This window comes from Atta colombica, unplaced genomic scaffold, assembly GCF_001594045.1.
Source record: "Atta colombica isolate Treedump-2 unplaced genomic scaffold, Acol1.0 scaffold281, whole genome shotgun sequence".
NCBI lineage: Eukaryota > Metazoa > Arthropoda > Insecta > Hymenoptera > Formicidae > Atta > Atta colombica.
Window position 1 is genome coordinate 849,643 of NW_017259383.1, and position 14,755 is coordinate 864,397.

The 14,755-nt window shown below is 31.2% G+C and overlaps 1 protein-coding gene across 1 annotated transcript in view; it reads right to left on the reverse strand.

Annotated features, from left to right (window-relative positions):
• The window catches only part of LOC108689927 (protein Fe65 homolog), a 161,859-nt gene extending 152,797 nt beyond the window's left edge, over positions 1 to 9,062 (reverse strand). Inside the window, exons 1-2 of the mRNA XM_018196908.1 lie at positions 8,916 to 9,062; positions 4,556 to 4,612 (exon numbers count right to left, since the gene is read on the reverse strand). The gene's annotated coding sequence lies outside the window, so the exon portion shown is untranslated. The remainder of the gene's footprint in view (positions 1 to 4,555; positions 4,613 to 8,915) is intronic.
• Positions 9,063 to 14,755: the final 5,693 nt, after the last annotated feature.

Genomic DNA, 14,755 nt, shown 5'->3' on the forward strand with positions numbered 1-14,755 from the left:
ATAAAATTTTTATAATTTAGTATTGCTCCTTCTTTCAAAAATAACACAAAAAAATATGATTTTTCGAGTTATTACCATGAATGAGTTAAATAAATCTTATCAAATTATTAAAAGTAAATTTAAATAATTTAACTAAAAAAAATTGTCAAAATCATCAACGAAAAAAGAATGATTTTTAAGGATTGTAAACAAAAATGGCAAAAGACACTTAATTAGATTAAGGATAGATTTTTTTGCCGATTAATCTATTGATTAATTAATTAATCAATAATTTTCTGCCTAATCTAAAAATAATTTTTCTTTTTTCTAAATTTAATTACTTGAGAAAATTTAATTACTTGAGTTATGTCACTCTTGAAGTCCAGGAATAATATATATGTATAATGTATTATAATATAATTTAAATATTTTTTGAACAAGTGTTTGGATAACAGATTTATATTCTAAAAAATATCAGAGTGGATTTAATTTTATTAAATCCACTCTCTGGTATGGATTAAACACCCATGTTGTATATAATTTTCATCATATTGATTAACACCAACATGATATGGATTTCAAACCCATGATGTTAAATCTACTAATGTTTATATCAATACCATGATATAGATTTAAAACCTATGGTATTAAATCTATCTACATCATATTGATATTGATATTAATCCTAACTATACACACTTTTTTCTACTGTTGATAAACATACTCGGATCCCTGGGACTTCATTCGTATTCATTGTTATCTTAACTTCCATAAAAATGGACATATTTCAATTAATTTTTTTTCAATCGACGAAGAATCGATTAAGGAACAAATCCATAATGTATAAAAGTCGATTGAATTAAGGAGTTTCGAAATATATATATATAAGTTTAAAGAAAAAGAAAAGTTCAAAAACATGAAAAAAATCTCGATTTAACAAATTGCACTGGGATTTCTGAAATTCAGTGTGTATAGCTAAGGTTAACACAATGAGAATTATATAGATATTTCTTAAAGTGTACTTGGAGATCTAGAAATAATGAGAATCATATACGAAATAAGAACCTTGTTCGATCACTGCAACTCGAATGCAGTGATTTTCGACGAGGTTTTACGAAGAGGAGTGAACTCTCTCTCGACTGGAGAAATAATTCCGCATTAATAAAAACGAAGGAATTTCCGTTCAAGCGAGGTATTACCGCGGGAATGCATACTCGATCTCAAGTAGTCCTAGCACGTTTTTAAAGTGTCTCCAGTGTCAAAGACTCCGCTTGCAGAAAACTCCGAGAGAAGGCGGACGCTTGTCTGCCGACATCCATTCCCCGGAGAGGATTTTCGCGAATTCGTTTCGGCTGTATTTTCCACTCTGGAGTCGGATATGTTCCGTGGGACGCGTAACGTCGCCGAGATGTCTCTTCGTGAAACAATATTTTCGTTCCGTTTCCGCGCGGCCGTTTGCCTTCCGTCGCATATTTGAAAGAAGGGAAGATGTACGTCGATCGACGTTATTGTATACGGCAGATCGAATTTCGGGCGTTTGCTCGTATTTGTAGATCGACGACCTTTATCTGTTCAACTGTGTTATATTGCGAAGCTCATGTCTGTGCTTTTCACACGATTAGACGACAATTGAAACTGGGGGTTCTGAACAAGTTTCGTTTCGAATTTTATTTGATCGGAGAATAGAATATGCTTCGAAGAAAATATTCGTAAAGAAAAATATCTTTTCGTGAATTATGTAAAGATATTGTTTTGACGTTCCCTTCGACAGGCATTTCTAAAGATGAAAATAAATCGATTCGAACGAGCGTACCGCAGTGCTTTCACAAAATCTATCAAAATGTATATCGCGGCGTGACTTTTTAAGGTAAATGTATCAATTAATGAATATGATGAATTATTAGACAAAATGACAACAAATTTAAATATTAACAATATAATATATTATAGAATCGTATATGTGTGACATATAACACAAACGTATAACACAAACTATAGAAATCAATGCTGTAAACAGTCTAGCTGGATCTTAAGTGTATGATTTTGTATGAATTTATATACTACATATGCAGTCCTTTGAAACGCGCCGCAATGATTTTTTGGTTTTGAAACGCTAACTCTACTAAACTACCGCAGTAATATCATGAGTTAATTGACTAGCAATTTAATAATTTTATGCTTTTTCGTATCTTCGAACGATCTTAATAATGCTGAGTGACATATTAACATTTGTAAATAATTAATTCTTATTGCGAAAAATTATGGTATTATCTCGGTCGAGAGTCGAATCCGGATCTCTTGCTTTCCGGGCGAGCGTCCTAAGCATTTAGATTACCGAGGCCTTAGTAAAGTTTAAATATTAATATTTACTATTTATTTGAATAGTTCTAAATAAATGTTTACTAAATGTAAACATATATATTTATTTGATACAAAAATTATTAATTTGATTTAAATTGATTTAATTCATTTTTTCATCGAGTAAATATTTATTAACTGTAAATAAATATTTACTTATGTTAGTAGTATTTAAAAAAATATGCATTAAAGATTTGGTAAATTTTTTTATCAGTGTATAATGACTAAATAAATTCATTTTATTAAATTGTTTTATAAATTATGAATTTATCTAAAAACATAGATACATATTTCATTACTTAATATTTAAAATTTTTGTCATTTTTGTCAATAGTTGAGTCATGTCCATCCCTACGTTAATTGTAATGTATATAGGCAATTGGTTATTTCAGGAAAATATCTTTTGACTAGCCAAATGCTATCTACCTGGTCAAATGACTTTCGCCAATTTTCAATGCTATTTTCCTAGTTATATATTATTTTCCTAGGCAAATAGTATTTGCCTGAATGCTTTTTAAGAAAATGGAGTAATTAGAACACGCATGACTTCTATAATTGTACTGTTGCATATGGATTCTGACCTCCACTCACGTCCCCCGTGCTAAAGACGCAGATTTTTATACAGGTAGATATTACTTTGCGTGGAAAATCGCATATCCCTTGGCAAGGAAGAGATAAGGTAAAACTTGTTTCATATGAAAAGTCGAAATCCAGTGTAACAGTACAATTATAGAAGTCAACGCTTCTAAAACAGGGAGATGATAGATTTCCTAACTTAATTAGTTAATAATCGTCAATTTTAATGTTTAATATCTCGATTTGTGGGATTAGGCACATTTTACTGCAGATTCTTTCGTTTCGATGTAAAATCGTGTCGAATGAGCATAATTTTATTGAAATTTATAAGATGAGGGACGTCATCTAAATAACCCCATTTTCCTACAAAGCGTTTAGGCAAATGCTATTTATCTAGGAAAATAATTTATCTAAGAAAATTTGAAGCGGGCAAAAGTCATTTGATCAGGCAGGTAGCACTTGTCGAATCAAAAGCTATTTTCCTGAAATATGCCTTTTGCCTACGACATATAACATCAAATTTGAAGACATTATCTATTGAAATTATTTGATTTTATCGACACTATAAGACTCAGATCTGATATACATAATAATATATACGTTGGAAAAAGAGTCAAAATTTAAAAAAGAATAATTGTTTATAAATTACTTATTAAAGTGCGCATAAATTGAATTAAAACAATTTTTTTAACTAATGGTTCCTGTAAAATCAAATCTGAAGAGGTTAACTGCCCATTAACTTATACATTTACCTTGTATGTCTATTAAAATACAGCAATCTCGAAAAACGAGATAGCAGTTGATCTACTGGTTGGTGCAAAAGGGAAACCTATGAAGGAGAAGGATCAAGAAGAAGGATCGAGGGACCGAGAGATGTGGGTCGGTGATCGATTGTGCCGGTACAGGCACAATAACCAGGGGATGGAGTCATGTATCCGGGTTAAACAGCCCATTTGCTCAGTACAATGGTAGCGACGTCGCTGTGGGCCCGACTTAATTACCAAAGGCTCCTTTGGCAGACGGAAGTGGGGAAGCGGGTGGCGAGGCTTTATCAGAAGCGCCTTATACAGCCGAGCTTCGTTTAATGGCCGCGCAAGAATGCGAATTTGGCGACATGCCTAGGAATCTAATCTAAGAAGCTATTCCGGAGCTCTTAAACTCCGTGTTAGTGATACTCGAGCGATTATGAATCACATTAACTATATTATTACGGTAACGTATTCACTGATTTATCGTTGCCAAAGTATTACTATATTACCAAACATTAAATCATGCGTTTTAAATTATACGACTTAAAGTACGGAATCACTGTTATAAAGTTTTTCAAGTTAAAAGGATTTTTCTTCCGCATGAAAAGAGGATCGCATAAAATCGACTGGAAGTCGAGAAAAATGCGTTCCTAAGAAAGTCACCTATAACGGAGTTCGGCACGGATTGTATAAACCACTTTCGTCTATGTCTCCTGCATAACGCGCATGATGCATCGCGACGGGGCTCCATTTTCCATGGAAACAAAACAGTTTTCCGATAGTTTCCGGGGACGCGCGAAAACGAAGGAAGCACTTCGCCATTAGTCTGCGCGAAACTGTTGGTATGTATCATTCTATAACGAGGGCAAATTGCGAATCCGCGCTACACTTACCGGAGTTTTCATAAAGTTCGCCGGGCGGGAGAGGCCACTGCATTAGACGAAAGATACCTGGAACAGAAAACGAAAAGAACACCTTTAACTCGCGCGGAAACTACGTTAGCAGAAACTTTGAGTTACGTGGAGTTTCAAATCTCGACAATTAGCCGGACTATCACGACGTTCATCTCCTCGACAAGATAAATCACTCGCTAATTGCAGCTTCTGTATTAAATACCTGTTATCTCGGTATATTAGTGCAAAATATTGTAGGATTAATGTTATTTTTAAAAAGATCAACTTCGAGGCAAACGTGTCACTTTCTGTCAACTACTTTCAATAATATAGTAATAATATAGTAATAATAATATAACAGTATATTTGACGATGGTCGAGTATTTATTGAAATTTGATAAAAAAAGTACGCTGAGAATTCTCTCTCCCGGATTTTTTCAAAAATCTTTATTTAAAATTCCAGAAAACTTTAAGCTCAATTTTAAAACTTAAAATGAATTGGAACCAAGTAGCGCACAGACTATATACATTGTTAGAAATTTCGTAATGAATTTAAGTAACATGTAACGGAAGTTTGTGGTTATAACGTAATCAAAAGGTAATGAATAGTTTAAACTAAGTTACAATGATCTTAAATGTAATAAACGTGTCCATTAAATTGTATGTAAACCCACATAAAATTGTATGAAAAGTACATTAAATTTTATATATGTACACAAACATACTTTTTAGTTACAAATACATTAAATTTAATGTAATGTAATTATAATGTCATGAAATTAAATTGTGTAATTTTCAAATATACTAAATTTCATGATATTTTTAACAGTATATATTGTAAACTTATAAATTAATAAAAGATAGGGATTCTAAGAGACCATACAACCACAATTTTCTACAAATAGAATCGTGAAAATATATTGTTTACACAGAAATAAGTTTTTATGTCTATAAATATAAAACTATTTAAAATATTTATATTTTTTATATGTAATTTAATATGTAATTTAATTAATAAAATTGATAAAAATATGTATTCAATTATCAATTTTCAATAATAATAATTTTAATATCGTCATGCTCCTGTTTTACTATAAAATGTAGAAAATAAATATATTTATACAGGGTGTCTTAAAATATCACCAAATATTTCATAGGCAGATAGAGAGACTAAACTGAATCAAAAGTCCTCTATCATTTTGCAATTTTCGTAATAATTAACAAGATATTAATTATTAAAAATGCCGAAAATTGGTCTTCAATAATTTTTTATTCAAATACTATCAACTTTACAGAAAAATTGCAAGAGACAAATATTGTTTATTTTCTTCTTATAGAACTCTAAGAACTCTTTTTTAGTTTAGTCCGCTCTACCTGCTCATAAAATATTTGGCATTATTTTGGAATATCCTGTATACATATAGGTACTGTATACATACATAAACTGACCAGAAAAAAAATTTTTTTTTTAATCGGCCTCTCAGCTCAAAAGCTTCCATTTCATGCTAAAAGAACCACCCCTAAATTTTTATTAAAAAATATTAATATTTAGAGGTTGCTAGTGAACAATTTTTAAATCAAAGTTTTGATTTTCCTTAATATAATGCATGTTTGATTTGATACAAAAATTGCTTAATCCGAATTTTAAATGTGGTACTGGTTATGTTTTTTTGGTCGCTGAACACGAATTTATTTAATCCTATAATATACGCCTTAAGAAATACAACCCGATTAATGTGAAAAAATGAGCAAATTTCGAGTTCAATTTTAGCAAGATTTCAAGTATTCAAGTAAGTCGTTATTTCCTTCAAATTATATGTCTATTTACTCAGAACAACATCCAGTTGGAATTTTCCCGAGACCTCCTAGGGCCTTTAAAAGTTACATTTAACTGGATTATAAAATGTTTTTAAGGATAGAAAAATATTTTTTTACAAGTTCTAAAGTATATCGCTTTATGATGAAATGAAATGAGTACATAATACAAAAACAAATGATTTAATTAATTGAAATGAACTACATATTATGTAATATATTTTTTTTGTAGTTGTTAGTCTAATATATGTAATATGTAATTTATATTATATTTTTTTCTTTATATAGAGACATAATCATTGAGATTTATTCGCGAATAAAAATTACAGCATATTATTGGCAAGGAAGAATGATATCATCTCAAGGAAACTTTCGTGTCTGATAATGATATATTTCACGCACAACATATAGTCCGATTTCATACGCTGGGAAAGCAGGGAAAGAGTCTACGAAGATGTTCCCTGATGTCGGTTACGCCGAAGTTAAAGGGACAAAACGAGGTAAACTCCAAGATACTCGACGGCGTAAATTCGAGGAAGAGAAGTTCTCTTTTATTTCAATCCTCCGTCGTCACGCTGCACACACGAATCCAAGCATATCCGGAAGACAGGAAGAGAGAAAAAAGGGGGGGAGGAGCGGCAAGAGAGGAAGAGAGGAGATACGAGTAGGTCGTCTCTACAAACGTACCCCAAACGGGCTGGCCTGAGTGGTTTCCCGTGTTCGGCGTCGCATACACACGACGCTGCCGTGCCAAGCGGTACACATTTGCGGCATTACGTGTTTCATGCGCACCCGGTAGAAGAAGAGTCCTCGAGACTCATCCTCGCGTAGGATTCACCACATGAAGGATACATACTGCACGGCGAGTGTTTTCGCGCGGAAAGTAGCTGCAAATGTTCGTTTGGCCGCTCGAACCTGCCGGTCGAAACTCAGAGTTTCCCGCAGGTTTCGTTACGACTTCATCGCGACTTTCGTTGCTGTCTGAAGAGACAGGTGCCTCTCATTGAGAGAAAACTTTGACGAAATTTATTACAGTGTCATAAAGTTACGACGCGAATATACACGCGGTCGCTTAAAGTCGCGGTCGTTAGCTGTCGAGAATATTTAGAAAATTTCTTTCGTCATAATTATACCTAATTATTTTCGTGATTCGAATTTTTATTTTATGATTTATTTAATAGAGTTCAAGGATTTATTATTTATTTAAAATTTATTTATAAGAGTTGCAATCAAATAAGGCTGTTTACTTATTACTGTTGTCTTAGATTGTGATGTAAGAAGAAAAAATATACAATAATAAAAATTTTTGTAAAAATACTTATAATACATTAAGAGAAAAAAAGCTTGCAATTACCATAATTTAACGAAAATTTAAAGTCTTTTTTTGAGACAACGATATTTTTATAGTTGCTTTAACCTTTTAAATATATAGTCAATGCTATTAATAATAATCACACAAAATGAAAATCTTTAATTTTATCCTAACATATTTTTTAATTATTAATATTAATACATTAATATTAATACGTAAATAATAAATTTAGCAAAATAGTTGTATTCTTTACAATTGCAATTGCATAGTGCTGAAATTTACTTGCAACATTCAGCACTGATTTATTGAATAAAAATATTCATTTTATTTGCTATATACATCTTGATCTTTTATTATTATATCAATAAGTATTTAAATTGTCATATTTAATTTTTTATTTTATACTATTATGTTAATATTTATATTATGACATATTAATATTTGAAATTTATAATTTATAGTATAATTTTTTCATGTTTGAGAAAATCGTATATAATTATTATTACTAACATTATTACAATGATAATCATAAAAATGAAACTCACCAACTATAATTATTTTAATATGCAATTTTAATATGCAATTATAGTCACAAAGACCAAATTTAATTTCATTTCTCTCAATGTATTAATACAGCAACATGTGTTTCAATAAAACAATATTTATAATCGATAAAATCGATTTATAAAATATATCGAAAATACTCCTTTCGTTAATTAATAAATAAATACATTTGGAAATGAATTAATAAATATATCTGAAAATGAATTATGCAGAATCAGAAATAAAATAAGCTATGATCACAGCTATAATAAACTGTCAAATTAATACAAAAATAAATATTATTTCTTCCCGAAATAAGATAATTTTTAATATATTTTATAAGCTATTTTATTATAAATAGCGATTTATTTATAAACAATGTTTTATTAAAATATTATTTAAATATAATTTGTGAAACTCTCTCTGTCTCTTTTCGAATGTTTTTAATTCTGATGTCACAATTTGAAATAATATTGGCGAATGAACAAAAACTTTAATAGAATAAAGAAATAATCTACATCAAAACATATATATGTATATTTTATTTAATTATTTATTATTTAGTTTAAGCCAATAATAAATATGATATATAATAAATATGATAATAAATATGAATTTCACGATGTGAACGTCAAATAATAATGAGCAAATGAACGAGTAATTAATTGCGTAAATAACAAAAAAATTTACCTGATATCCATCACTGTTATCTTGCCATCGACTGCTCCTTTATTGTTCATTCACTCACATTGATATTCACTCGCGAAAGCCGAGTAAAAACCGAATAATTATCATTTCGCACTATTGATCAACATGGCAAGACGAACGTTCGGCATTTTGTACGGCACTCCCGATACTCATTCGTTTATACACGGCATTTTGAAACTTTGAATGAGCGAATAAAACGACACGCGAACTGCCGGCCAGCGTCTATCGGATCGTATGACGCCATCGAAAGAATCTGAAGTTGATCGACGCGGGGCAACTTCACGCCGCGCGGAGGAGGATCACAAAATGGCTCTGAACTCGGTCGATCTCAATCGAAAATCCGAACGCGCTATAACGTAGATAAGAACGAAATTATGTGCGTTTTTTATTTTCCTGTATACTACAGAAACACATCTATTCTATATTCATGTAAAATGGCTCGAATTATCGGTGAAACGACTATCTCCAACTTATTGCGAATTCCAACTGGCAGTAATTATTTCCACATTTTCACACACAGGAACACGACGAACGAATGCTACATGGCGTCGTTCGCGATTCGACACGACACTTCGGACACACGCGACATCAATCTCGATCGGAAAAATCACGTGTTTAACGCGAGAAGGTCATAGCGCGACTGATTGTGAGTCGCAGGTCTACGCCTACGACTACGTCACACGCTTGTTCCAGAAACGCAGAGTAATGATGACGTAAGCACTACGTCGCACGACCAGTCGACGCGACCGTTATTGTTCGTCTTACTCGAGCGGCGTAAAACTTTTCCACAGTTTTCAATCTCGATCCATCTTCCTAAACGCATCGCCAGCAACACTCGACTCACTCTGGATATTTCGCTTGTCGGTCGCACAACGCTCGTGAGAATTAATTATTTGTCCTTTGCTGGTTTATTCGCGTTGCTTGCATTTTTGAATTCAGCACACATTCCATTTCCTTAATTCTCTTCAACGCCCAAATGTAGTAAAAAATTTTTAGAGATTTCAAGCAACGCGAACAAACCTCTTGTTTAACATTTGATGAACAGCAAAGATAAAATGATTCTACGAGAGTTACGAGCGTTAAATGGAACGCACCCTACTATCGAGTGCACCATTACTTTTATTGTTGTTTACAACTTCACCTTGATTCCGAGAATTCTCGCGTTGCCTTATTTCGTGAAATTCGGCAGAGCGTTATTGTCGTTTGAAACAATGTAAAATACGTTTAATCGTAATGCTAAAAGAACTTCGTTAGTAACGACAAACGACGGAAGAATTGTCCATGATAATTAGTGAGTTCAATAAGTAATATTTCAGCGTCTCTTTCCGCGAGTTTACTGAAGACATTCTCGATATTCTAGCTTTCTTTCGAAAGTGTTTATACATAAATTAATATGCTCTCAACTAACAATTACCTTCTATAATATTCGCTTTCTCAATATCGTCGTCGAAGTGATTCGCAAGAATGCAAAACACGAAATATTCTCGCTTTCCTTTAATTAATAAATTTGATAAATAGCAAGAATAAAATAATTCTACGAGAGTTTCATTAAGTGAGACGTATTCCCAAGAACGCGCCGTTATTTTTTTGGTATTGTTTACAACTTCGCCTGGGTTCCAGGAATTGTCACGTTGCCTCACTTCGCGAAATTTGGAAGAATGTTATTGTCATGAAACAACGCAAAATACGTTTATTCGTAATGTTAAAGGGGGTCTTGTTCCTACAACGAACTGGAAGAATCATGATAATTAGCGAGTTTAATAAATAATATTTCAGCGTCTCCTTCCATAATGATTTTATCGAAAATGTTCCCGATATTCCAACTTTCTTTTAAAGACATTTATGTATAAATTAATATTCGATATCATTTAATAATTATCTTCTATGATATACCACGTTTTCAATATCGTCAAAGTGATTCGCAACAACGCAAAACGCGAAATATTTCCTTCAATTTCTGCCACGTAATTAGAACCTAACTTTTCGTAGCTACAAGGTAGCTTTGCCATGAACTTTGCGCTGATTCTGCTGAAAGTTTTGATGATAGATATGTGAACCCCGTAGAACATGAAACCAATAGAAACCTACAGACGCCTCTAGATCTATTCGTATTACTTGGCGCAATTTTTGCATTCAAAATTTTCAGTTTGTCTGAATATGTCGTTGCATTAATAAAAAAGTGGTATAAATAAATGATTAATTTTCATGAGATAAGAAAGAAATCGATTCTAAAGTCTAATATGAAAAGAAATCGATTCTAAAGAAACTAATATATTTTTGGAAAAAAAAACAAATCATATTTGTAATTCATTTGCTTATATAAAAAAAAATATCACAATTTTGAAAAAAAATAAAATTTATAGATACTATTGCAATTTATACTAGAATTATAATAATCAAATTTTTAAAACTTATGATATAGTCTTATGATATAAGTCCGATTTTCTGATTAATTTATGATTTAGATTTAACCTCATTTTACTTAATGACAATATAAAAATTATATCTTTCTATGAAAAATATAAGTTAAAGAAAAAAAATGGAAAATTGGGCCTCTTAAAAATACAATTATTAAAAATACAATGAAAAAAATAAAATTATAGAAATTGCTTATTATCTCTCTCTAATCACTACCCTTAAAATATTCTAATTCAAAATTAAAAATGCTCTATTGAAAAGTTATTACAGGGAAAAGACGGCTTTATAAATATCTAAAAATTGAAGTATCTAAAAGCTGGATATAAATGTAAAAATAATTCTGTTGGATTATTAAAATAATTATGTAGAATATTTAAAGCGTTGAGAATAATATTACAAAAAGTTGTAATATTCTATAATCATCTTGAATGTCCTACATAATTATTTTGGTAATCCAAACAAAATTATTTTCCATATATAACTAAATTTTTCAGATTATATTTCAATAAAATTTTCTCGATTTAACAACCAGTTCGAATGTATGTTTTATATAATTATTTTAATGATTTTGAACAAAATTATTTTCAGAATTAGCTAAATTTTTAAATTATATTATTTCAGCAAAACTGTTCTTTCTGATCATATGCTTGATATGTATGATGTATTACTTCAAATGTAGGTGACTTGGGACAGCATGTATTTTTGTTAAATTTAATCGTGGTATCCATCCATGAGTCTCTAAAGGAAGTTTAAGTTTTAAGAAATTCATGGATGAATTCTATGATTAAATTTAACAAAAATATAAGCTGTCCCAAGTCACCATTTACCGTATTTTATCATTCTTTAATTTGATGAATAATAAAGATAAAATAATACATCATGAATGAAACGATTCATTGACTTCCTACAATTTGCTTTAATGTGCTTCGACAGTTTGAATCTACTACTGAAATCTACTACTACTAAGATCGAAACGCGTTTTCAGTTTCGCACGAGTACATGACAAATTGAGTTTAATCGCACTCTCGGAACAATTCAAACCCGTTTTAGTCGAAGACGCTTTGAGAAACTTGGCGAGCACTTGTCAAGCTTGTAAGCGACTCGCATCTCCGGCGACGTGTGAACATCTCCAAACATTTTCCCGCGTTCTCTATAGCTCGCGAAACATTAACTGCAGATATCTAAAACGAGAATATCGAGTAAAATATCATCATTACACTACAATTGCTCTGATTATGTCATAAACGGCAAGAATTTTGTGTAATAGAATTAATATCTTGCCGAATGGAAAATTAATGACTATCAAATTATTCCTTGAAACTGATGTCAAAATTTGTAATACAGTTATTGGATACGTAAAATTTTTATTTGTATTAAATTTATTTAATTTGTATTAAAAGGCATTAATTAATTTCAAAGAATTAAAATGACATAACTCGTATAAAAAAGAATGAATACTAAATATATTTTAATTAAAAAAATGAAAATTTGTGTACAAATATTAGGTATACAACTTTGCTTCTGCCGTTTTTTTTCCGAAATTCGAGGCTTTATTGTAAAAAACTGGTTATACATTTATGATTCAAAGTTGTCCATCGCTGGCCAACTACTTTCTCCCATCTTTCGGGTAGCGTACGAATCCCGCGTCGAAAAAACTAGTCATCTTTTGAGGCTATCTACGAATCGATCCAATTTTTTACTTCTTCATAAGACTGGAAGTGCTGGTCAGCCAGGCCGTGTGCCATTGATCGAAACAAGTGATAGTCAGAGGGAGCAACGTCTGGAGAATACGACGGGTGGAGTAGGATTTCCCATTTCAACGTTTCCAAGTATATCTTGACCACTTTCGCAACATGGGGTCGAGCATTGTCATGCTGCAAAATCACTTTATCGTGTCTCTCGTTGTATTGCGGCCGTTTGTCTTTCAATGCTCGGCTCAAACGCATCAATTGCGTTCGATACCGATCGCCTGTGATTGTTTCAGTCGGTTTTAACAGTTCATAATACACTACGCTGATCTGGTCCCACCAAATACAGAGCATGACCTTGGACGTCAAAATCACCGTTCTTGAAGCGTTGAAACCACTCACGACACGTTCTTTCACTAATAGCGGCCTCACCATAAGTATTTGAGAGCATTCGATGAACGTCAGCCGCAGATTTCTTCATATTGAAGCAAAAAATTAAAACCTCCCGCAAATGACGAGAATTTGGCTCGTAAACTGACATTTTCAATCGAGAATAACTTTATGATGCAGACACAAATCGACTAATGTTTCTATGGGGTTATGTTGACAGATGCCCAAGTTTATTGTATGACGTCTATGATCTATTTATTTCGACCACCACTTACCGCTAAAGCCATCTATAGGAAAACGGCGGAAGCAAAGTTGTACATCTAATATAATACAAAGACAATTAAACTATTTAACATTTTTGAAAAGATTTATAATTTATTGGGTCTAATAGATCCATCAATTCTGAAAGATTAACAGATATTTCGTTTTAATTTAAATGAAGAATATCATATGAGATTGTATTGAAAATTGTATGTAATTTATAATTTAATTTGATTCAAGGATAATAATATCGTGATCGTCATGATTTTCTATAATTTCAATCAAATGTTCGATTAATATTATCAAAAATAATTTTACTTTTCTAAGTATTTGGTGAATATTATTAAATAATATAATATAAATAATAATCAATAATAATCAATAATAATATATAATCAACTGCTTGATTATAATTATTAAATATTTGGAAAAATTAAGTTATTTTTGGTTGGAAATTATTTTACTTAACATTTGATAGCCATTACTAGCCATTACTTCTTTTTTAGTATAAAAAAGTTTAAGCAATAAGCCGTGAAAAGTAAGAAAATCAATTATTAGTTTTGCTACTATAATACTTATTTCTTAATAATAAAAATTTAATACTAAGTTTAATAGTAATCACTTATTTTATTATTAAAAAATATTATTAATATTTTTTTATTATTCAAAATAAATGATTAATTCAGTATTAAAGTTCTATAAGAGCTGGCCTTATCGTCTCTATACTATAATTAGCCAATTTACTTTTAATTATATTTTCTGCTTATGTTTCACTTAAATATTTTGTGTGCCATGGCCATAATATCGATTCACAAATTAACTTTGTCATACATCTCATAATGAACGCCCTGATCGTGCGTAATTGCGTTCTAAATATAACATTTCCGCTAATTGTCGAATAGCAATGATCGTATACATGAATTCAAAAGCTGAGAAAAAATATTTAACGATATCGCATCGCGATTTAATGCCATTGTTCGTGTATTTTGCAAGGAATAATGATCAATATCTCATCGATTTGCGTATCAATGAATGTAGTGCCTCGAACGCCTTGATTGGCGATCT